The following is a 22,558-nucleotide window of genomic DNA, read 5'->3' as shown; positions in this document are numbered from 1 at the left end:
TATGTTTAGTTAAAGGGCCGTGTAATGTCGTGTGAGGAGCAATGTGCAGTGTGCTACAGTGTCATAGGAGGTAAAGACATGTGCTGCTATGATGTGTCTAGCGTATGGAGGCTGCGCTTTGGAATTACGCTACGTTGATATAAAGTTGACTTTCAGCCGCGTTCGGTGGTCGCGGCTCGGGATCGCGCTCCTGGACGTACGTGTGTGTGTGTGTGCTTTGACCGCTGACGAGCGTGTTGACCGCGCCAACTTACGCTTGCGGAAGCCGAGCAGGGGCTGTGCGAGGTCTGAAATCAGATGGGTGGGTGACTTCACAATCCTGTGGGCAGGGTGCAGAGTGGGGGTACCTGCGCACATCTGCTGAGTTATTTTACGAGCGGATCTGCAGGCTCTGCTATGTGTCATAAGGATAGTGTACGAGTACTGAGCGTATCTACACATCTGTGTGATGTATTATTTAGTAGCAATTCGCCATAGTGTGTACTGAAATTATGATTGGGTGCGTGTCTGTGGGCTGTGCAACATGGCCCAGAGCACATCTGGGATTGGTGTTTTGTGATAGCGTGATAGATACACTGTATGGTTAAATAAGTTGTTCAAAAAAGTAAATAGTGTGTTCTCAATGATTACAAGTGCCTGCAGCGCAGATCAGAGTGATTGGTTTTCCGTCACCATCTCGGTTGCATGCGAGCAGTAAATGTTTACCCGGCCACGTTAATCGAGTGTGTCAACGAGCTATGAGCTATTCTGAGAATAGACGTGAAGGCATGTCCAGACCTGTGACACCGGCGGTATACATGAGAAGAACAATGCAGCTTACACATGTGTAGCCTGTCACGAGCGCTCGGAAGCTGAACTTGGCTGGAGACTCTGGAATCCCCATCCCCGCCGACTGCACGCGTGCGAGGCCTGCCTTGGAGCGTAATCTAAGGCGCATAGGCGATATTAATTTCTCCAGTGATAGGTGCCAATGCGACTGTGTTGAGGTCATGTTTGGGGGAGGGCGAGCAGAGACTTTTGGTCGGTTTGACATCTGGTGGTGTTTGGGCCCGCCCGTTGCACTATTTTGCGAGCATGTCTGTGCACTGTGCGGTGCTTTATTTGGAGAGTTTAAGAGTACAGAGCTCGTCTGCTGATATTGTGTACTGCATTATTTAAGAGCTGTTTGGTATTGTGTGGTGAAATTAGGAGTTGTTTACGTGTTTGTGGCCTGTGTCAGATGACAACAGTAGGATCAGTGCGGGTGTTTTGTGACAAATATACTCCACGACTAAATAAATGGGCTCCAAATAAATAGTGTGTAGCGCTTCCTTACTTCCCCGAGCAGCACAGCGCAGCCTGAGCTGTTTTTGCGCAATAACGGCAATCTGGTCAGAATGTGAGTGACTAGACAAATAACTGGACAAATTTATCTGTAGAGGAGTTACAGGTCTGGATTGGAATGAATATCTTGATGGGTGTGGTTGTGTTGCCAAGTGTAGTGCACTATTGGAGTTCAGAAACTGCCTTATGTCAGCCTTACATATCGAAACCTATGAGAAGTAAATGTTTCAAAAAGATATGTTGCAAATAAATAAAGTACACTCGTTCCTCCTTCCATCAGCCTATGAACTGAAATTACTTCCGAAAATTAGCAGTTGTTTGGCTATTTGGCGGTAAATGTTTTGCATTATTTATGAGTGGTTCACATGTCTGTAGGCTGTGCTATGAGTTATTTCTGTTTACGATTAGCAAGCGTGTGTGTAGAACATTATAAATGAGTTATGTAGGAGTGTTTTGCAGGTCTGTATGATGTGAGACATGTCGGTGTGATAGATATATTCCATTCCTAAATAAAGTAAATTCGTTCCTCCATCCATGGACTTACTGCAGGGTGAGTCTGTTCTACCAGAAACGTGTAGGGAGAGGTTGAGTGCTGGTGGCTTAGTTTGAAACAATTTTCATAGGTTGGTGGCGGAAGCGCAAGTGAGACGTGTTTACTGGAAGATTTGAAACTTGGTGCTGGTTCCTAGGAGGAGGAGGAGGCAGTCTGGTCCTCGAAAAGTAGTTGAAATTAGGAAGCTGAACACATTTGCATAAATATATGAAATTGTAAATTGGATTATTTAATACAGCGGGTGGTGAGAGTGAATAAGCGAGCGTTCTAGCGACAAGCGAACGCGCTGTTATACAGTCATGGTGGATTCCACTGTTGGTGAAACTCTGGCGCCAAACGTATCCTTTGTCCGGCATGCGGTCGACAGGTTCCATCGTGTCCAGCATTAAGTGCTCGCGGGCGCGGCAGACCGTTTGTGGCGGGGCCCTGAGGCGCCACTTGCCGCCTAGCTGGCGCGCTCGCCGTGAGGGTGTGCTTGACGTGAGACGGCCACGGAGCTGCCGATGGAGTGGGCTCAGCCGGCCGCGCGTACGTCAGCTGCGCTCTGGAGTTTCGCTGTGTGAGCATGGAGAAGTCAGTTGGAACACACCTGCATGACTGTAATGTCTGAAATAGTCATTTTCCAGGTATTTACAGAAGGCTACGTCTGTCACGTGTATGGAGGGTGTGTGACGTAAGCGGGGCAGCGGCGCAACGATTGTACAGTTATTATGCGCGCGCGAGAGCGAGTCAATTAGCGGGCATTCTAGTGCGGTCCAAACGTGCTGTTATATAGTCATGGCGGATTCCACTGTTGAGCAAACTGCACCGCTAAAAGTGTAGCACTGCGTTCTCGCTCGCACAGGGACACGTAGTAAACGGCGAGCGGTCGGCATCGACAGGTTTGAACATGGCGCCAAAAGTGTTGCAGGGAAACGGCCGACCGTTGTGCGAATCAGCTCCGAGGGAGACAATTTTGGTGGGAAACGCGTGGAGGCGACGAATACACGTAGTGAGCGGACAAGGGTCCGCTGTGACGTCAAACTCGACAAGTTCCAGCGTGTCCAGCGAAAAACATGTTTACGACGTGGGAGCGATCGCTGGGCTCGCCCCCCGTGCTAGTGGCCGGCCGCCTCACGTGACAGGCGTAGGCAGCGTCTCCGCGCTGGCCAGGGGGTGGTGAGGATTTGAACTAATTCAGTTGGAGTGCAGACGTCATGGTGACTGCACTGCGATATCAAAGATGTGTGTGCTGACTGTGTTGGAGAACAAGTGATGACCATACTGCTTGAAATAAAGCCTTCAGTCCATTCCCCACTGCAAAATCAAAGGACGTGAATTACGTTACTATAAGTGCAGTTTATTATTTGACACGATTATGATAAGCTACCAGTGAAAAAAGATAAGTGACGGAGAAAGCTCATACATGTGATCAATTATTGTGTTGGGGATTTGAACTTGTGATAGATTTTTGCTATGAATGTAAGGAGAATGGCTTTCTCGCCGAGAAAATCGGACATCTTGAATAAATAATAAATGATAATAATACATAGAAGCACAGTTTTCGAGAGAATATCGTGTTGGAATTTGAGTTTGGCGCAATTTTCTAGTGTAGGTAGGCATATAATAATAAATGATAATAAATGACAATGAATGATATTTAATGTTAATAAATGATAATGAATAATAATAAACAAAAGTAAGGTTTTGCAGCCATTATCGTGTAGGAATTTGAATTTGGAGGGAATTTTCTAGTGGAGGCAGGTCAATTATAATAAATGATAATGAATGATAGTGAATGTTAATAAATGATAATGAATGTTAATAAATGATAATGAATAATCAACAAAAGTTAGGTTCTGCAGCCATTATCGTGTTGGAATTTGAATTTGGAGGGAATTTCTAGTGGGAGCAGGTCAATAATAATAAATAATAATAAATGATAATGAATGATAATAAATAATAATGAAGACAAGTACGGTCTTTGCATGCATTATCCTGTTGGAATTCAAACTTCCCGCCATTTTTTCATCTGGAGGCTTAGGTTAGTGGAATTAGCACAATTGGACTGTTTTCCCGCCAAAATTCAAACTTCCCGCCATTTTTTCTTGAGGTTAGGTTAGTGGACGTAGCACAATTGGACTATTCTCCCGTCAAAATCCGCCGTCTTGGATGACGTCATGCACTGTTGCCAAGTCTACATGCCGCCATCTTGGATGACGTCATCGCCGCGATCTTGAATAAATTTGGCAACAATGGAGAATGGGGTGGTGCTCCCTTTGTCCCACTACTCACGTCTGATGGACGAAGTGCACCAAAACTATGATGTGCTTAATTCTTGAAATATCTAGTGTGCAATCTAGAATGATACTGTAGTACTCTGCAGATTTCGTCATTAATAAAATGGTGTTGCTTATAGATGATCCAATAAGATGAATCACCCTGTATTTCGTCGTGCGTCGCTTTTCCGAGGTAATGTGATGACTTTTCTTCTCACCCTGCTTTGCTCTGTGCAGGTGCTCCACATTATAGCGTCGAACTTTCCGAATAATTCATCAAGTTTCAGGAAGTTTCCGCTGTCACACTGAAAGAGTGTATCCGTACTTCCTCCAAAAGGCAGACATTGCTGACCCAAAAAATTTATTATCGCTGTTAATCGCTGAAGAACACTTTTCCATGTTCGCTTTCAGTATTCAGTAGCCTTTGATGATGGGAGTCAACAGTTCGTGAATGTTTTAGTCCATTAGAAAACACGATCCACTTTTTGCGCGAATTCAAATGCGCGGTAGACTTCCAATGTCTTTCGAATAATAAGCAACATGTCGCCAGTCGCATATACCGTTCTTTGCAAGTTTTACTGTTGATGACCAAAAAAGTTAAGCAAAAGCAGAAGACAGCATCCTTGCTATTTTAGTAAACCAACCAATTTCTTTCTGTTTTTTTTCTAGATTCTTCAGAGACAGGGTTCAGCGGCGGGTGTCTGCGTTCTTATGACTGAGGACCTCACATGACCAAAGGCGTTCGAAGGCAATCGTAAGAAATCTCCGGTCATCTTCTGGGAACTGAGTCAATTGTGCCTTCAAGTTTAGGCTCGCCTTCAGCCCCATCTGCGGGGATGACTACCGCAACTGATGCTTCTCTGGTATTTCCCGTTTTTTCTGTCGTGCCTGTCGTGCCTGATGTGTCGTTCTCGGAGCTTCCCTTGTAAACCAAGTCTTCAGTCGAGGGGAGGCCTGTTGAACATTTTGTGGATGGTCCTTGTGTCAGCATTGCTGCTGTGTTCGGTGGTCACAGGGATGTTCTCTTCAGCTTTCCTGAAACGAAGACGCAGCTTCAGTGGTTTCACTAGTTTCTTCAGTCTGTGGCTCAGCATCCATCTTTCCACCCTCGACACTGCTAGGTAGTTCTCTCTATGGCTGCACGTTGTAGTGTACCCGTTTGCTTCTTATCGTCTTGTTCCTTAAGCGCCCGTATTTTCCTATATTCTATGCCATACAGTCTTTTTCTCCCTCGGACATGCCTCGATCCGTCCTATGAAAAACGATTACGTGAAACTTAACTGTTGATGTCGGTGTTGCTTTTCTTTTAATATTTATCGTCATTTGGCTTTCCTCGCGCCACTTTGCCTGTTTCTTAAACTAAAAAAATTAAATAAAAGTGTGAAGTGAGCGGACGTGGTCGAAATAAAGGAATTATTCCGGCATTGGTCTCGTGGAGCTGAGGAATCCTTTTCTTGTCCTGCAATTTATTGAGATTATTTCACATTTCATCGAACGCATAGAATTTTCTTTCCTAATTACTAATTAGACCTTCGGAATTTTATGTAGAATGGATGTATGGTATTTTCCAGAAATCATTTTTTCTGGATTAAAATACCTTAAACCCATTAATAAATCACACCAGATTATAGAACTTCATATCGCGAATTACTAATGATGTAAAAAGTTAAAATTTATACAAGTAGAGAGTTGAAGTACAGCCTACAAAATAAATAACTTGTTGATACAAGTTTAAATTTAAAATTATGTCCAAGCAGCTATATTTTCCAGTCTGATTGTAGCATATTTTTTGATGAAAAAAAAACCACGCTCATGCGCAAGGATCCATGTTTCTCAGTCAAATGCTTTAAAAGAAATATTAACGTTCTAAAAAATTATATTCTTGGTTGATTGAACATAACAGAACATAAGAAATAATTTACGTTTGCGAAGATTTTAGAAGAAATTCAATAGAAACGGCTGGATCATTCAGCATCGTTCACAACACACTTATTTACCATAACCTACACAAATAAAAATTAATTGCCGCACGTATGAAAGATCAGCACCTGAGAACGGCTTGACCGATTTGGCTGAATTTTGTTGTTGTGTTTGTTGTTGGCTGGAAAAGGTTTGTATGAAAGAAAATTTTCGAAAAATCTAGCGGAGAAGTCGGAAATTAACATCAGTTGCCGCATGTATGAAATATCAACTAAGAACGGATCGACCGATTTCGTTGATTTTTAAAAAAATGAAGTGTCTCGAGACTGTTATGAGGGAAGCTCCGAGAACGGCCCATGAGGCAGAACTGAAATTAGGCGACCCGTCTCAAAAAAATACTGGAGGAACATCAGTTACCGTAGTCACCATCGCATATGGGACTGAAGGCGAGTACGTAGGTGCTCATTTTTAAAGTACTTTTTGCCAGACCGCTGTTCTCCAAGAGAAATTTTCTCAAAAATTGCTGGTTGATTTTTGTCGTTATTGTGAGCTTAATTGTCAGGACAAGGTTTGTATGGAAGAAAATTTTTGAAAAATCAGTCGAAAATTAAAATCAGTTGCGAAAGATCACCGCTTGACAACAGCTCGGACGATTTGGTGTTTGTTGCTGTTTTTTTTGTTTGTTATTGTGGAAGGTAATGGTATTTTTGGTACAAAAAAGAAAATAAAAAAATTGCGTTCAGTTTGACAGTTCTGCTGTCACATGTTTTCATAACAAAAATCAGTTTGACAGTATATATAATCTAATCTAAAGGGGTAACGTTGTTACCGAAAACATCGAAAAGCTCATGATTTACTACCAATTTTTATACGACACTAATATTCGGAGGGACACAGGCAGATTGGCTGCATATATTTTTTAATATATACGTATACAGGCTATATTTGCACTGCAAATACTGCTGAAATGGAAAGGCTATTGATGTGCTGTTTTCAGAGTGGATTGATTGTCAAGGACTCGTATTGTTAGCCAATTAACAAGTTGTGATAATACTTAGAAAGGGTATTTCTTGTGCAAACATACACTTTTTTAAGTGGAACAATTCCTACTGATGTTAACAGACTAAAAGTAGGGTAACTTAGAATGTCAGAGGTATTTATTGCATGATTCAAGGGCGTGTCGTTTACGAAATACCGTATTTTGAGAAAGTTCCCACACCGACGCTTGTGCGAGGGTTGCCCAGAAAGTAATGCACCGCAATTTTTTTTCTCAGCCGGAAACATTGCTGCAGATGTGAAACGTTATGTAGGTATTATTTGAAGTCTCCCGAGTGAGCGAGCCAAGTTTCTGTCACTTCCGAATGATAGCGTAGCTGCAGGACACTATCAGAATGGCGTCTGTAGGTGACGTACGTTACAAGCAACATGCCGTCATTGAATTTCTCACTGCAGAGAAAGAAACCGTGGGGAATATTCACAAACACTTGTACAAAGTCTATGGAGCATCTGCTGTCGAGGGAAGTACAGTTAGTCGCTGGACACAGAGGGTGAGGTCATCAGAAGGTGGTTTGACGGAGCTCCACAATTTGCGGTTGGGGAAACCATCCACGGCTGTCACACCCGACATGTTGCAGCGAGCCGATGTCATTCGCGAGGACGGACATGTTAGAAGGATGTCATTCGCAGAAGACATTTTGAGGACGATGAGGTGGTGATCCACACAGTGAAGCATTGGCTCCGCCACCAGGACAAGAATTGATATCGACAGGGCATACACGCCCTTGTTTCGCGCTGGAGGAAGGCCATAGAATGGGATGGAGATCACGTGGGAAAATAGGGTGTGTAAATAAAACACCATTCTTTCATGTGTGTAAATCTCATTATGTTCAATAAAGAATCGTTGAAGAAAAAAAATGTGGTGCATTACTTTCTGGGCAACCCTCGTACAATACCTCTGACAGCACACACTAAAGAACAACACATGTGTATATACTAGTTATCGGCATTCTAACAAGTAACAAGACAACTGAACATCACATGTTATGTTCAGAGTGACCACTGGCAACAGCAGTACATGCTTCCAATCTGGTATGGAATGACTGCTGTGCACGTGCTAGCATTTCAGCAGAGAAGTCCGAGCAGGCTACAGTAATAGGTCATTGCATACCATTAGGTGTATTTGGTTTGTCCTTGTCTTTCATCTTTGTCCCAGAAAAAAGTCTACAGGCGTCAAATCCGCAAACGGGCCGACAAAGGTATAAGTCCTCTGTGTTGAATTCAACTATTTGGAAACAATCTGCGAAGCCATGCCGCAGTACTTCATGCACTATGGACTGGACAGCCATCATGTTGGTACCACAGGTTCTGCCTAGCCTGCAGAGGAACGTCTTCTAGCACCTGTGGAAGATGGTCTATTAGGAGGCTACGATACTCGTGCATGTTCAGTATTCCATCTATGTAAAAACGAGCCTATGAGCTGATAGCTCACCATCCCGCACCACACATTCCTAAATTGCCTATTGGTCCCTATGTCAGCTGTTCGGAAGGTTTGATCTGAGGTATGAACAATCACGCAAGGCAGTTGTGCCCCATAGTGAGGGTGCCCCCCCCAGTTGGAAGGAGCGCGCCATTGGAGATGCTGGCAATCATGGGGGATTTTCTCGCAATGCGACAATCACCTTTTTCACCATGAACGTCTACCAAACTTAAACAGAATGAGGCTAACGATTCAAAGATCCTCCCAGCTGCACCACACTTGCTCGTGGTTTCATGTACTGAAGATGATCAGTGCTTTGGCTATGGTAAATCTGTTTACTATTCAGAAAGGTTTTGATGCAGTTGCCTTCCCTGCGAAATCCTGCTCTCGTTTATGATATGGCACTTTGGTTTTGGAGACTACTGCTGATTCTGAAGCACAACAACTGCTTGCCGCTTCTCTCCTCCACAGCTATCCTGTCCGTGTCAAGGTCCATCAAATGCTGAATTCTTCCCATGTTGTTATTTACACCAGGCTGCTCGATAGTCTGACTGAGGCAGAAATCCAAACATACCTCTCAGATCAGGATTTCATTGCAGTCCATCTGATGATGAAAAAAGTAGATGCATCCTTAGTGACCACATACACCCTTTTTCTCACTTTTTATAGAGTGACACTTCTGTCAAAGATCAAAGCATGCTATGAAGTTATCACAGTATGACCATACGTTCCGAACCCGATGCGCTGCTACCAGTGTCATCGTTACAACCGGATTTGAGTCCTGTCAACACCTGACAAAATGTGTGACCTGTGGTAGGGATGCTCACGAGGGCGATTGCCCCCTCCTCCTCCCTGCTGTATCAACTGCAATGACGACCATACCGCCTCCTCCCGAGATTGTTCTGAGTATCTCGGTGAGTGGGCTGTCCAAGAGATCCAGGTGTAGGAAAAAGTGCCTTGCTCAGTCACTCGCAAGTTGTTAGCTAGTCGGAAACCTTGCGTTCTACCATCTGGCACCTACAGTACTGTTTTTGCTACATCTCGCTCCATGCAGGACATGGCCACACAGACATGCAGCCTTAAATTTTGCACCATAGTTGTGAAATTGCTCAAGTCATTGTAGTGTTTCCGTCTTCTCCTCCAGCTGTGCAAGAAGCCATCAAATTTCTGGCTCACGAGGTGAAGTCATCTGCTACACAACTGGCAGGCCGGAAAGGACATAAGGAACACTCCCGTGAAGATTTCCTATATTTCCTATGTCCCTCCAGCCAACAAACATCTGAGTCTTCCTTTGCCAGCTGGGAAGGCCCCAGGAAGTCAAACAAAGCGAAATGGTCTTCTATTTCACTGACTTAGAGATCCTCTTTGACGGTGTCGCCACATTATATCCTCGCCTGGCCGACCGCTGTGTCGCCAGTGCAGACCACCAACCGTTTTTCTGCCCTGGACTCTGCAGACCGACAGAAGAAGAATGCCGATGCCTCTGTAGGCCTCATGGAGCAAGATCCTCCAGCCTCTGTGTCCTGTAGCAGTGAGTCTTCGAAGACTAGCACTCGGCAGCCACTGTGGTGACACCCCTCATTTGTTACTCGTCATGACTCTCCTCCAGTGGAATGTTCGCGGCTTTTGGTCCAACAAAGAGGACTCATGGCTGCTCTTAGAATCGTAGCGTCCCCCTAATTTCGTCCTCATGACCGCTTTGAAATCTTGCATTTCTTCCTGGTGTGCTTTGACCTCCCTCCCCCCCCCCCTCCGAGGGCGGCATTCCATATCATGGGGTATTTATGTTGTTGATCCGGGATGATGTTCATAGTCAACCAATTTCCCTATCTAGCTCCAAGCTGTTGCAGTTCGCATTTTCGTTCCTCACTCGACCTTTCTTCCCTTGTATTGTTTACATCCCTCTGTCATTCGATGTCACCTGGGCAGACTTCCTCCAGCTTATTGGGCAGCTACCTCACCCCTTTCTGCTGCTCGGTGACTTTCATGCACACTATCCCCTATGGGGTTCTCCCAGAACCTCTTCGACAGGTGCCCTCTTGCCTGACCTGAATCAGCTTAACCTCATGTGCCTTTCAGACTTATGCACACACCTATTCCCATTTGGACCCATCCTTCTTTGGGACCAAATAGTGGACTCTTGCTATCTCCAACGCTTTGGGCTGCTATTTTGTGGAGATTACGAGCGCGTCCCACTATCACCCTCCCTTCCTCCAACGGAAGCGAGTGGAGGAGGCTCTGACGATACGCTTCTCTTCTTAGAATAGTGAGTGCTACAATGCTGCTTTTACTATGAGCGAGCTAGATCGTGCTCGCACTTCATCCCGATTCTCCGCCCCAGGGCCAGACGATGTTCACATTCAGATGTTTCAGCACGTTTCTCTTGCAGGCAAGCACTTTCTCCTTCATACGTGCAATCGCATCTGGGCAGAGGACACGTTTCCCAGACACTGGCGTGAAGCCACTGTCATACCCATTTTTAAGTCCGGTAAGGACAAACACCTTCCTTTTAGCTACTGCCCCATTTCTCTCACCAGCTTTTTTTTGTATGCCCGGCTGGTATGGTGGCTCGAGTCTCGCTATTTACTAACCACTGCAGAATGTGGATTTCAAATGCGCCGTTCTTCAGTTGACCATCTCGTCAGTTTCTCCATCCATGACATCATTGGGTTTCTGCGGAAATCCCAGACTAGCTGTGGTTTTCGATTTAGAGAAAGTCTACGACCCCTGCTGGAGGACTCATATCCTTCGTACTCTCTACACGTGTTGCTTCTGAGGCTGCATGCCTCGCTTCCTTTAGCAATTTTTAGAAGACCGAGTTTTCAAGGTATGTTTGGGTTCTGCCTTGTCTGACACCTTTATCCAGGAAAACAGTGTGCCTCAGGGTTCCATCCTGAGCGTCGTCCTCTTTGCTATTGCCATTAATCCTTTAATGACCTGTCTCCCACCCGGCATCTCTGGCTCCCTTTTCGTTGACGATTTTGTCATCCATTGCAGTTCTCCACGGACTTGTCTTATTGAACAGCGTCTTCAGCGATGTCTCGATCATCTATATTCATGGAGCATCGACAATGTCTTTCTTTTTTCCACCGATAAAACCGTTTGTATGAATTTCTGCTGGCGCAGTTGGTTTCTTCCTCCATCTTTACATCTTGAGCCTCTTGCTCTTCCGTTCATTGAAACTACGAAATTCATGGGGCTCATGCTCGATAGGAAACTTTCTTGGTCCTCCCATATGTTTTATCTGGCAACCCGCTGTATGTGGTCCCTCAGTGTGCTACGTGTCCTCAGTGGTACTACCTGGGGAGCGGATCGAACCACCGTCTTCCATTTGTACCCGTCCCTTGTCAGTTCGAAAGTAGGGTATGGGTGTTTCGTTTATGCACCTGCTCGTCCGTCCCTCTTACGCTGTCTCAGTACTATCCACCTTCGTGGTCTGTGTTTGGCTAATGGCGCCTTTTACGAGGGGCGTTTGAAAAGTACGTGCAAAAATAAAAACTACTTACGTGTTTGCGGTAAACCTTTTTTATTTTTCGCATAGTCTCCTTTTAGACTTATACACTTTGTCCAATGCTGTTCTAATTTGTTGATCCCTTCCGAATAATAAGAATTGTCCAAGTCTGCAAAATAGTTATTGCTGCAATCACCTCCTACCAGCCATTTCTTCAAATTGAGGAACAAATAGTAGTCCGAGGGAGCCAAGTCTGGAGAATAGGGGGGATGAGAAACGAGTTGGAATCCTGTTTCCATTAATTTTGCGACCAAAACTGCTGAGTTGTATGCTGGTGCATTGTCGTGATGGAAAAGGACTTTTTTCGCAGTCCAATCGCCGGCGTTTTTCTTGCAGCTCGGTTTTCAAACGGTCCAATAACGATGAATAATATGCACCTGTAATAGTTTTACCCTTTTCCAGATAGTCGATGAGGATTATCCCTTGTGAATCCCAAAAGACAGTCGCCATAACCTTTCCGGCCGAAGGAATGGTCTTCGCCTTTTTTTGGTGCAGATGCTCCCTTGGTAAGCCATTGTTTAGATCGTTGTTTGGTCTCAGGAGTGTATCCATGTTTCATGTACAGTGACGAAACGACGCTTAAGGTTCTGCGGATTCTTCCTGAACAGCTGCAAACCATCCTTGCAACACTTCAAACGATTCCGTTTTTGGCTAAGCGTGAGCAATCGCTGAACCCATCTTGCAGATAGCTTTCTCATGTCCAAATGTTTATGCAAAATATTATATACCCGTTCATTAGAGATGCCCACAGCACTAGAAATCTCACGCACCTTAACTCTTCTGTCATCCATCACTACATCATGGATTTTATCAATGATTTCTGGAGTTGCAACCTCCACAGGGCGTCCAGAACGTTCAGCTTCACTTGTGCCCATATAGCCACTCCAAAAATTTTGAAACCAGTTATAAACTGTTCTAATCGAAGATGCAGACTCACTGTAATGTTTATCAAGCTTCTCTTTAGTCTCCTGAGTCGTTTTGCCTTTCATAAAGTAATGTTTAATCACCACACGAAATTCTTTTTCGTCCATTTTTTGACAATCATTCCACTTCCTTGATTCACACGAATGCCAAACACAAAGAAACAGACCAATATGGCTGAAACTTGGTGTGCGTTCTTTCCAAAGATGCTACTAACTAAACATGACCTCGATACGCGCCAGTGGTGCCATCTCTCTGACTTTGCACGGACTTTTCAAACGCCCCTCGTACACTAGCGTGGTTGAGAGTCTGCATGCAGAAGCTGCCGAAGTACTGCTCTCCTACCGCTGTGACTTTCTCCTCAGAAGATATGCATGCCATTTGTCTGCCATGAGAGGCCACCCATCCTATGCCTTCTTCAATGACACCTTTGATCGTCAGTATGGGGCACGTCCCTCTTCTCCGTTGCTTCCTGCGGTTCACTTTAGGCTCTTGCTCCAGCAGCTTAACTTCACACTACCTGCCCACTTTCCCAATGGGTGTGAATGCTTCACCACCTTGTCTTCGTGCGGCGGCCTGTGTTCACCTTGGCCTTCATTCGCTTCCTAAGGACACTAATCCTGCCTCGCTGTATCTCCTTCAGTTTCACGGCCTTCACACGGAACTTCGCGGTAGTACTTTTGTGTCACTGATGGATCACAGGCTGACCGTGGTGTGGGATGTGGTCTCGTCATTGGTACCAACGTTTTTCGGTATTGGCTTCTGGAACACTGCTCAGTATTTACAGCAGAGCTCTTCGCCCTGTATTAGTCCACACAATGTCTGCCCCGGTAGCTGAGTGGTCGGCGTGACAGAATGTCAATCCTAAGGGCCCGGGTTCGATTCCCGGCTGGGTCGGAGATTTTCTCTGCTCAGGGACTAGGTGTTGTGTTGTCCTAATCATCATCATCATTTAATTCCCATCGACGCTAAAGTCGTCGAAGTGGCGTCAAATCGAAAGATTTGCACCCGGCGAACGGTCTACCCGACGGGAGGTCCTAGTCACACGACATTTAGTCCACGCAGTACATCTGGCGACACAGGCTTTTCAATTGCGTCGTCTACTCCGACCCTCTGTGCCCTTCGAAGTCTCTGTGCTGTGCACCATCCTTCCCTTAGTGCTGCGGTTCCATTAAGGTTGTCACTTGCTCACTCTTGATGGAGCCATTGTGGTGGTTATGTGGGTTCCTGGTCATCTCGGCCTGGCAGGAAATGAGGCCGCTGACGCTGCTGCCAAGGATGCAGTCCTCAAACCTCAGCCTGCTAGTTCTTACATTCCCTCCGATGATCTCTGTGTTGCCGTCTGTCAGCAGGTGGTGCCATTTTGGCATCACCACCGGTCCTCCCTTCGTTGGAACAAGCTTCGGGTTATTAAACCTCTCTCAGTGGCTTGGACGACCTCCTGTCGGCCCTCTTGCTGTGAGATCATTTTAGCTAGGTTTCGACTGGGCACTATCTTTTTAGCCATCGCTACTTGTTAAGCGGTGCTCCCGCACCACTTTGTGCTCATTGCCCTCAACTTTTGAAGGTCCGCCATTTCCTGACGGAGTGCCCTGTTTTTAACCACTTACGTTATCTACTATCTGAGTTGTCGGCCATTTTAGCAAAGTATATGCGGGCTGTCCGCCGCGTTTTACTTTTTATCCGTCATAGCAATGTGGCGAGGGACATTTAATATTTAGTTCAAGGCATCTTTTTTTCTATGGAGTATTTTATAGACTTTTCCCCAAATCTCTGTTTTTAGCTATCTTCTCTTCCGTCGGTTGGGATTAACTCGTAGTCGTTTTTAATTCCTCCGTGTTCTACAATCCTGACATGGGTGCGTATGATCCGAGTTATTTTTGCACCCTAAAACAAAACAAAACATCCCACACCACATGTTTGCAGTCCATGGATGTTGACGTTCCACCTGACCGTGCCAATGGTGATTGCCAACAGAACAATAGTGCATGTGTTTGGCAGTTTAGATGGCGTGATTTCTAAACGTAGATCACTAAACAAAATACATGATACATCAGTAGTGTCCTGTTTTAATGGCCATGTACAGAACTTAACACGATTCTCATAGTCGTTTCCATGCAGCTCTTGATGGAGAGAGATGTGATAGGGATGGAACCTATGTCGATGTAGAATGTGTAGGTCACTTGACTGACTCATGCCACGTCTTCATGAGATTATGCGGGAGCTAATGTGCGGAGGAACAGCAACAGCAGCAAGAACTTTAATTACCCCCTCTACTGTCATGAATTTTTTTTTCTTTACATTGTCTAGGTGTTGCACTACCACATACACGTAACTGGTTGAAGAAGTTGACAAATAATTGCCGAGATGGTTGACGTTTATTGGGGTAATTTGCCGCCTACACCGTACAAGAACGAACGGCATTCTTCGTACACTTTCCATGCACCATGAGCATGTCTGCTTTTTCTGCATTGGTAAATCCCATCGTCCACTCACGACTTACTGCTTGAAATCTCACATACTGACTAGCAAGTCGCAATACACTCAAGAAACACACACAAGCACATTGTAACAAACATAACACCATCGTATCTAGCAAATACACAGGTCGAATAGCACAAAAAAGTGTCGGTGTCGAAACTTTTCGAAATACGATATCTCGTAAACGACTCGCACTAGAATCTTGCAACAAACTCCACTGACATTCTAATTTACCGTACATTTAGTTTGTTGGTGTCAATAGGCATTGTCCCATTAAAAAAAAGTGTCTGCACAAGAAATACTCTTTGTTAGTATTATTACAATCTGTTGAGTGGCTAACAATAGGATCGTCTGACTACCAATCCATTCTGTGAAAACCGCACATCACTAGCGCTTCCCTTTCCCGCAATATCTGCGGTGCAAGTTTTAGGTGATCGTATTTGTAGTACAAAAAGGGGGAAGCTTCGTTACCAAAAAACTCGAAAAGTTCTTGACCGATTGTCTTCCAAGTTTCACACGATAGTTTATGAACATTTGGACTGACATAAGCTATAATATATATATATATATATATATATATATATATATATATATATATATATATATATAAAGGGGAGACGTTGTTACCAAAAGTCTCGGAGAGATGACGGATTTACTCCTAATTTTTACACGATATTTTGTGCAATTCCCATACATTTTTAGCAATTGTGAAGCACTATGGGTGTCGCTAGTAATACACAAAATGACCTGTTTGTGGAACGAATACTTTAGAAGGATTAGCCGCTTGAAGTTTTCACTCTAGCAAGCTGTATTATTGATTGAAAGAACCTGAAATAAAATATGATTCTCTCTAGTACGCTTTTGCCCGTCCTGTGAAACGTAGTCTTTCCCTACCCGTTCCTATGATTTTTTTCATGTTACACAACAGCGAAGCAAGCTTTACAGAAAAGTGCAGCCCGCTGAGAGGTTCTTGCTTCATGCGTCAACAAAGCTCAATTTCGTATGTTTTCATCATTTTCTTTTGAACCCGCTGTTTCAGACGTAGTTTGTAACGGAGATTGTGTTTCGTAGTAGTATCTACAGACAAGGGGAGGAATTCTCGTGACGGCAAGCAAATGGGATGACATTCTTTTTATTTTTCACAACTTTCTGCTTTATAATTCTGGAATTAAGAACGTAATAGAAGGTAAACAGAAAAATATTAACGGGCTGCACTGTGGTCATTCATTAGAAAGAACCGCCACTGGACGTATGTCATCATGTGTTAGCTCTTTGGTGTCAGATTATTCAGTAAAGGGTAGCGGACTAGTCTTCATCGCCGTATCACTCCACTTTTCTTTATTTTAATTGTAGCTATTGAGACGATGTGTGCTTATATGCCGCCCTGCTTATTTGCCGCCTTGGCACTTTTTCAAATAATAGATCATAGGGAAACAAATTTTCGCTTCTGCAACCCTTTAGGAGAAAAAGTATAACTTATGAGCAAGGAGCATGTACAGTATTAATTGCACGAAACATGAGAAACGCCTTTTACATCGATGTAAATTAGATAATTCCAAGTTACGACAGGTGGTGACGCACCTCTTTTTCCACAGTTAGGAGAAGCAATAAAAGTGCGTCTGATCACTTGGACTCACTAGGCCAAATGCCGAGACGAATTCTGTATTTTTCAGTCGTAAATAACTCAACAATAGCTACAGTGATTCTTCAGTTGGCAAAAATAGCTTTCATACTCAGCGGCCACGTAAACACAGCAATGGCTGCGCCCAAAACAATGCAAGGAATAAATGAGTTCTCACAAAATTCACCTCTCCTCCTCTCCCGTACCTCGTCCAACGCCACACGGGGTAGCCGCGCGGTCTCGGGCGCCTTACCACGGTTCGCGCATCTCCCCCCCCCCCCCCCCTCCCTGTCGGAGAATCCAGTCATCCCTCGGTCATGGGTATGTGTGTTGTCCTTAGCGTAAGTTAGTTTATGTTTAATAAGTAGTGTGTAAACCTAGGGACCGATGACCTCAGCAGTTTGGTCCTGTAGGAACTTACCTACCACCACCACCAGGGGCGCCTAGCCTGCTGCTGCAGTGCCGCCCCGCGCGTCCACGGGGCGCGCGATGTCTGTCAAGCTTCCCACTCCGTCTGGGTACCCACAACCACTGAGGTGCTGGTCGCTTAACGCAAAACGTATACCACGGAACACAGGGAGTGAAATTTCATGTGATACGATTTACCTTTAAGAAATTGTTTTATTTAGATGAAGTAAAGCTACATCCGTTTTTGTAGTTACTCAGAAAAACTTTTAGTTTACACATAAAAAAATAAAAACCGCTCTTTTGGTATTTGCGTGTGTTCTGCGTTATGCAGTCTTTCTCATTCTATTTTGAGGTAACTATTCGAGAAAAAATATTATTTTTCCGTATCTTATATCCACACATTACAGCTTGATAATGAACTTGTGGTGTCACCGCCAGATACCACACTTGCTAGGTGGTAGCCTTTAAATCGGCCGCGGTCCGTTAGTATACGTCGGACCCGCGTGTCGCCACTATCAGTGATTGCAGACCGAGCGCCGCCACACGGCAGGTCTAGTCTAGCACTCGCCCCAGTTGTACAGCCGACTTTGCTAGCGATGGTTCACTGCCTGCATACGCTGTCATTTGCAGAGGCGACAGTTTAGCACAGCCTTGAGCTACGTCATTTGCTACGACCTAGCAAGGCGCCATATTTAGTTACTATTCTGAACAGATAATATTGTGAATCATGTACCGTCAAGAGCAACATTCAGCATTAATGGATTAAAGTTAGGTATCAAACTAATTCCGTCCGCTTTCTGAATTCTAATTCCTTGTCATGTTCCAGACCTCACGTCAGTATAGTTCTTCCCTCCTCACGCCAGCCTGCATGAGCTAAAACGCGTGCATTTCGGCCTCCAGTAACACGGTGTTGGCTCTTCTGCCAACACAACAGAACTTGTTTTCTTTTTGTCATGGCCCATAGTTGTGATACTTTGAAGTAAACTGCACCTTGTGCATATTTTGAGAAGTTTGCAGTGAGAAATGTACTCGCTGGCCAGTTTACGTTTGGTGGGTTTTGACACAGGTTGGTGCATACGAAATGCAGCTAACACATCGAAATTGTTTTTAACGAGCCGCCCGGAGTGGCCGCACGGTTAGAGTCGTCATGTCACGGACTGCGCGGCCCCTCCCGCCGGAAGTTCGAGTCCTCCTTCGGGCATGGGTGTGTGTGTTGTTCTGAGCATAAGTTAGTTTAAGTAGTGTGTAAGTCTAGGGACCGATTCTCCTCGAAAATGCTGGCAGCTACGTGCCAGATGCGCGGATGTTGCCGCCTACTATGGCGAGCTGTGCAAAGTGCGGAGCTGCCTTATGTGTTCCTCTTCTTCGTAAGCTGTCGATACAAACCAAAACTGGAAGTGAAAGTTTTATACGAGCGCGCTGCAAACTTTTGACATGTTCCGCTATTGGCTGTTTCGAGTGAAGTACGAGCAATATAACTGCGCTCAGTGAAAATGTTAATATGGTTCCTGAACCGTACTTCGTGTAAGTGCAGTAAATAAAACGTGCATTATACGTAAATTTAAGGTGGAGGGAGAGAGAAAGGAATGCACAGAGAAGGGATTACTGATGTGAGCTGCATCGGGACATTATGCGGAATCAGCAGAAACGAGTGGAAATGAGCGCTGGACCGGGATTTGAACCTGGGATCTCCTGCTTACTAGGAAGGTTCATTAACCACAATGTCATACGAGACACAGTCTTATCACAACTGTGCAGACTATCTTGCCATGCATCACGGCCACCCCACGCTCCCAGAGAGCGCGACCTATGCGCAGTCCCTGTCCATTGTCTGCATGCTTGGTACTCTGAGATTACCGCAGGACGTACTTGTGCATCCCCAATGCAGAAGATGGATGCATTGCCCATCTAGGAGAATCAGTTATATGAATGTGTGGAGTCTGTTCTTTCGGACATGTCCGAAAGAACGCCAGGCATGCCTGAAGAAAAAAAAAAAGGCACCATGCATTCATATAATTGATTTGCCTAGTTTGGCAATGGATCTACTTTCTTCAGTTTCGATGTACAAGTATGTCCGACCTCCTGTGGGAATTTCAGAGTAACTAACATGGGGGGGGGGGGGGGGGAATTGACAAGGACTGCAGATAGGTGGCGCTCAGTGGGAGTGGGAGTCGATTGTGAGGCGTGCCGAGATAGTTTGCGCAGTTGCGATAACACTGTGTCATGTATGGCGCAGTGGTTAACTCACCTGCCTCGTGAGTAGGAGATCCCGGATTCGAATCCTGGTCTGGCACACATTTTCACTCGGCCGAACTGATTCCACATAGTGTCGCAATGCAGCTGGCATCAGTAATCCCTTTCCGTTCCTTTTGCCCGCTCCGTCCACCTTCAATATACATATAAAGTTTCACAGACACCTTGCATTCATATAATTAATACAAAACGTACATTCTGTTAACTCATGTCTGCAGAAAAACAAGCAAAGTGAACAACAGGAAAATAAAACTTGTTGTATGGTGGCACAATGCAGCTCTTTGTGTAAGGGACAATGGTACATAGAGGAAAGCGTAGGAAGTGACAAAAAAGAAAATTAAACGTTTGTTACTGTCTAATAACTGAAGCGAACATGTAAAACAGTATTAATACATTCTTCTCGATAGAAGTGTATGAAACCAAGATGAAATTGTTGTTTTACGATCTAATAACTGGAGTAGGGATTGGGAGCAGAGTCGTAGGTTTCTTCGCATCTTTGTCTTTGTCTCTCATTGTCCTAAGAAATTGTGCACACCATGCTAAAAATGTCCTTCTCAACCAGAGATGCCCTATTTTTACATGGTTTTTTAAATGAAGCAAACCTTTCTGTTTTTCTTCTGGACAGAATGACCTGAGTTACTTTCAACGCTTTTCTATATGCGAATTTTCTACGATAATGTATATTTGTGCGATGACTATCAATTTCAGCAGACGCTAAGAATATGCAGAAGCAGTGACTGTACAGTGCCAAGGCATGTGTGTCAGTCGTGTACTGTCGATATTGTCAGACGCCTTTGGTCCCGCCTGCACGTAAACAAAGTTTAGTTCCACATTTTGCTGTCGGCAATAACCTGCAAACTAATAAATCTAAAGCCGACCCGATAAAAAGGCGAGAAGAGGAACTGAGAAACAAGCAGACACAGGGAAAACAGCAAAACCAGGGGGTGGGGGGACCGGGCACACGTCTTCTAGTCCTGTGCCATGGGAAAAGCACCTCTGCGTACTTCTGTGCTCTGTGTCGGCTGCACATTTTACACCAGCTTTGCGCCAGCCCTGCCTGATGGATGTCAGAAATTCCGAAATGTAGGAAGACCAGCAAGGAATTGAAACTTAATGCAGGGATTATCAGCTGTCCATAAATATGACTATGATGTATTGTATGTAAATAGACAGACTGACTCATTATTGTTTGGTGGTATGATTGATGACCAACTGCAGGACACAGAAACTGCTGTTAAATATCAGCAGGCATGTGTCCAAAGTGATTTACAATAGAGCGACCACATAAAAAAGGACAGGTAAGGTAGTTGCCATACTGAAATTTATTGAAAGGTTACTACAGACATATAATTCATGCATTAAGGAATTAGCTTACAAAATCCTTTTTCGGCTAATTCTTGAGTTTTCCTCATCGTTCAGGAATCCTTACCGAGTAGGATTAGTGAAAGAGAATAAAATGATCCAAAGAGGACTAGTGTGTTTTGTCTGAGGTTTGTTCAGACTAGCGGTAGACGCGACAAGTGAGGCTTCGTGTATCATCGAGAAACTTAGAGTTAAAATTCTGAAAGTGCAGGTTCCGAAAAGGGTCTAGCTACATATTTCTTCCTCAAGGATATACCATGTGATACAATAGCCATGATAGGTTCTAAAAAAGTAAATGCTGACATAGAAGCTCCTTCCTGGGCACCACTCACAAATGGAACAAAAGAGGGTGCAGGCGTGATAGTGGTAGGTAAAATAAAATCCACTGCACACATTGCGGTGGTTTGTGCAGTGCGAATGTTGAAGTTTCATCAGTATATACGCTGGAGTGTTAGTAGCACACTGGTCTATTAATCGAGAAACAAAAATTTCAGTATTTGAAAAATCAGATCATCGTGTTATACATAAAATTTCCTAGTTACATTTTGTATTATACCTTGGAGTAACGTAGTTGACTAGATAATGTGGAAATGTAACACAGTGTACACTGAGGTGGTAAATGTCATTGAATAGCGGTATGCACATGCAAAGATGGCGGTAGTATCGCATACACAAAGTATAAAAAGGTATGTATTGGCAGAGCGGTCATTTGCACTCAACTAATTCGTGTGAAAAGCGTTCCGATGTGAGTACAGCTGACGACGGGTATTAAGGTTTCCGACGTGATTATGGCAGCACAAAAATTGAAGATGGAATGTCAGTTGGAGCTAGATGTGAGAGACATTCAGTTTCGGGAATCGTTAGTGAATTCAATATTCTCAGATCCACAGTGTCAAGAGTGGGCCGAGGATACCAAATTTCAGCCATTACCTCTCACCACGGGAAACGCAGTGGCTGACGGCCTCCAATTAACGACCGAGACCATCGGCGTTTGCGTAGAGTTGTCAATGCTAACAGACAAGCAACATTGCGTGAAATATCCACATAAACCCATGTGGTACGTGCGATGAACGTATCTGTGATGACAGTGTGGTGAAATTTGGCGTTAAAGGAGTATGGCAGCAGATGACTGATGCGAGTGCCTTTGTTGACGGAATTACATCGCCTGCAGTGCCACCTGCACTCGTGACCACGTCGGTTGGACCCTAGATGACTGGAAGACCATGGCCTGGTCAGATGAGTCCCCATTTCAGCTGGTAAGAGCTGATGGTAGGTTTCGAGTGTCGTGCAGTCCCCACGATTGTTGACTGGAAATGGTTATGTTCGGCTACTTGGAGACCATTTGTATCCAAACAACACTGGAATTTTTATGGATGACAGTGCGCCGTGTCGCCATCCTGCAATTGTCCACAGTCGGTTTGAAGAACATTCTGGACAGTCGGTTTGAAGAACATTCTGGATAAGTCAAGTG

At 44.6% G+C, this 22,558-nt stretch overlaps 1 protein-coding gene across 4 annotated transcripts in view; it reads left to right on the top strand.

The window, feature by feature from the left end:
- The window catches only part of LOC124723044 (galactosylgalactosylxylosylprotein 3-beta-glucuronosyltransferase S), a 197,026-nt gene that overhangs the window by 37,124 nt on the left and 137,344 nt on the right, over positions 1-22,558 (top strand). Inside the window, exon 2 of one of the 4 annotated variants that reach the window (XM_047248224.1) lies at positions 4,804-4,888. The exons of the other annotated variants lie outside the window; for them this stretch is intronic. The gene's annotated coding sequence lies outside the window, so the exon portion shown is untranslated. The remainder of the gene's footprint in view (positions 1-4,803; positions 4,889-22,558) is intronic. 4 annotated transcript variants of the gene reach the window in all.

This window comes from Schistocerca piceifrons, chromosome X, assembly GCF_021461385.2.
Source record: "Schistocerca piceifrons isolate TAMUIC-IGC-003096 chromosome X, iqSchPice1.1, whole genome shotgun sequence".
NCBI classification, from domain to species: domain Eukaryota; kingdom Metazoa; phylum Arthropoda; class Insecta; order Orthoptera; family Acrididae; genus Schistocerca; species Schistocerca piceifrons.
Note: the sequence above shows the minus strand (reverse complement) of the source record. Positions and strands in the feature narration are given on the sequence as shown.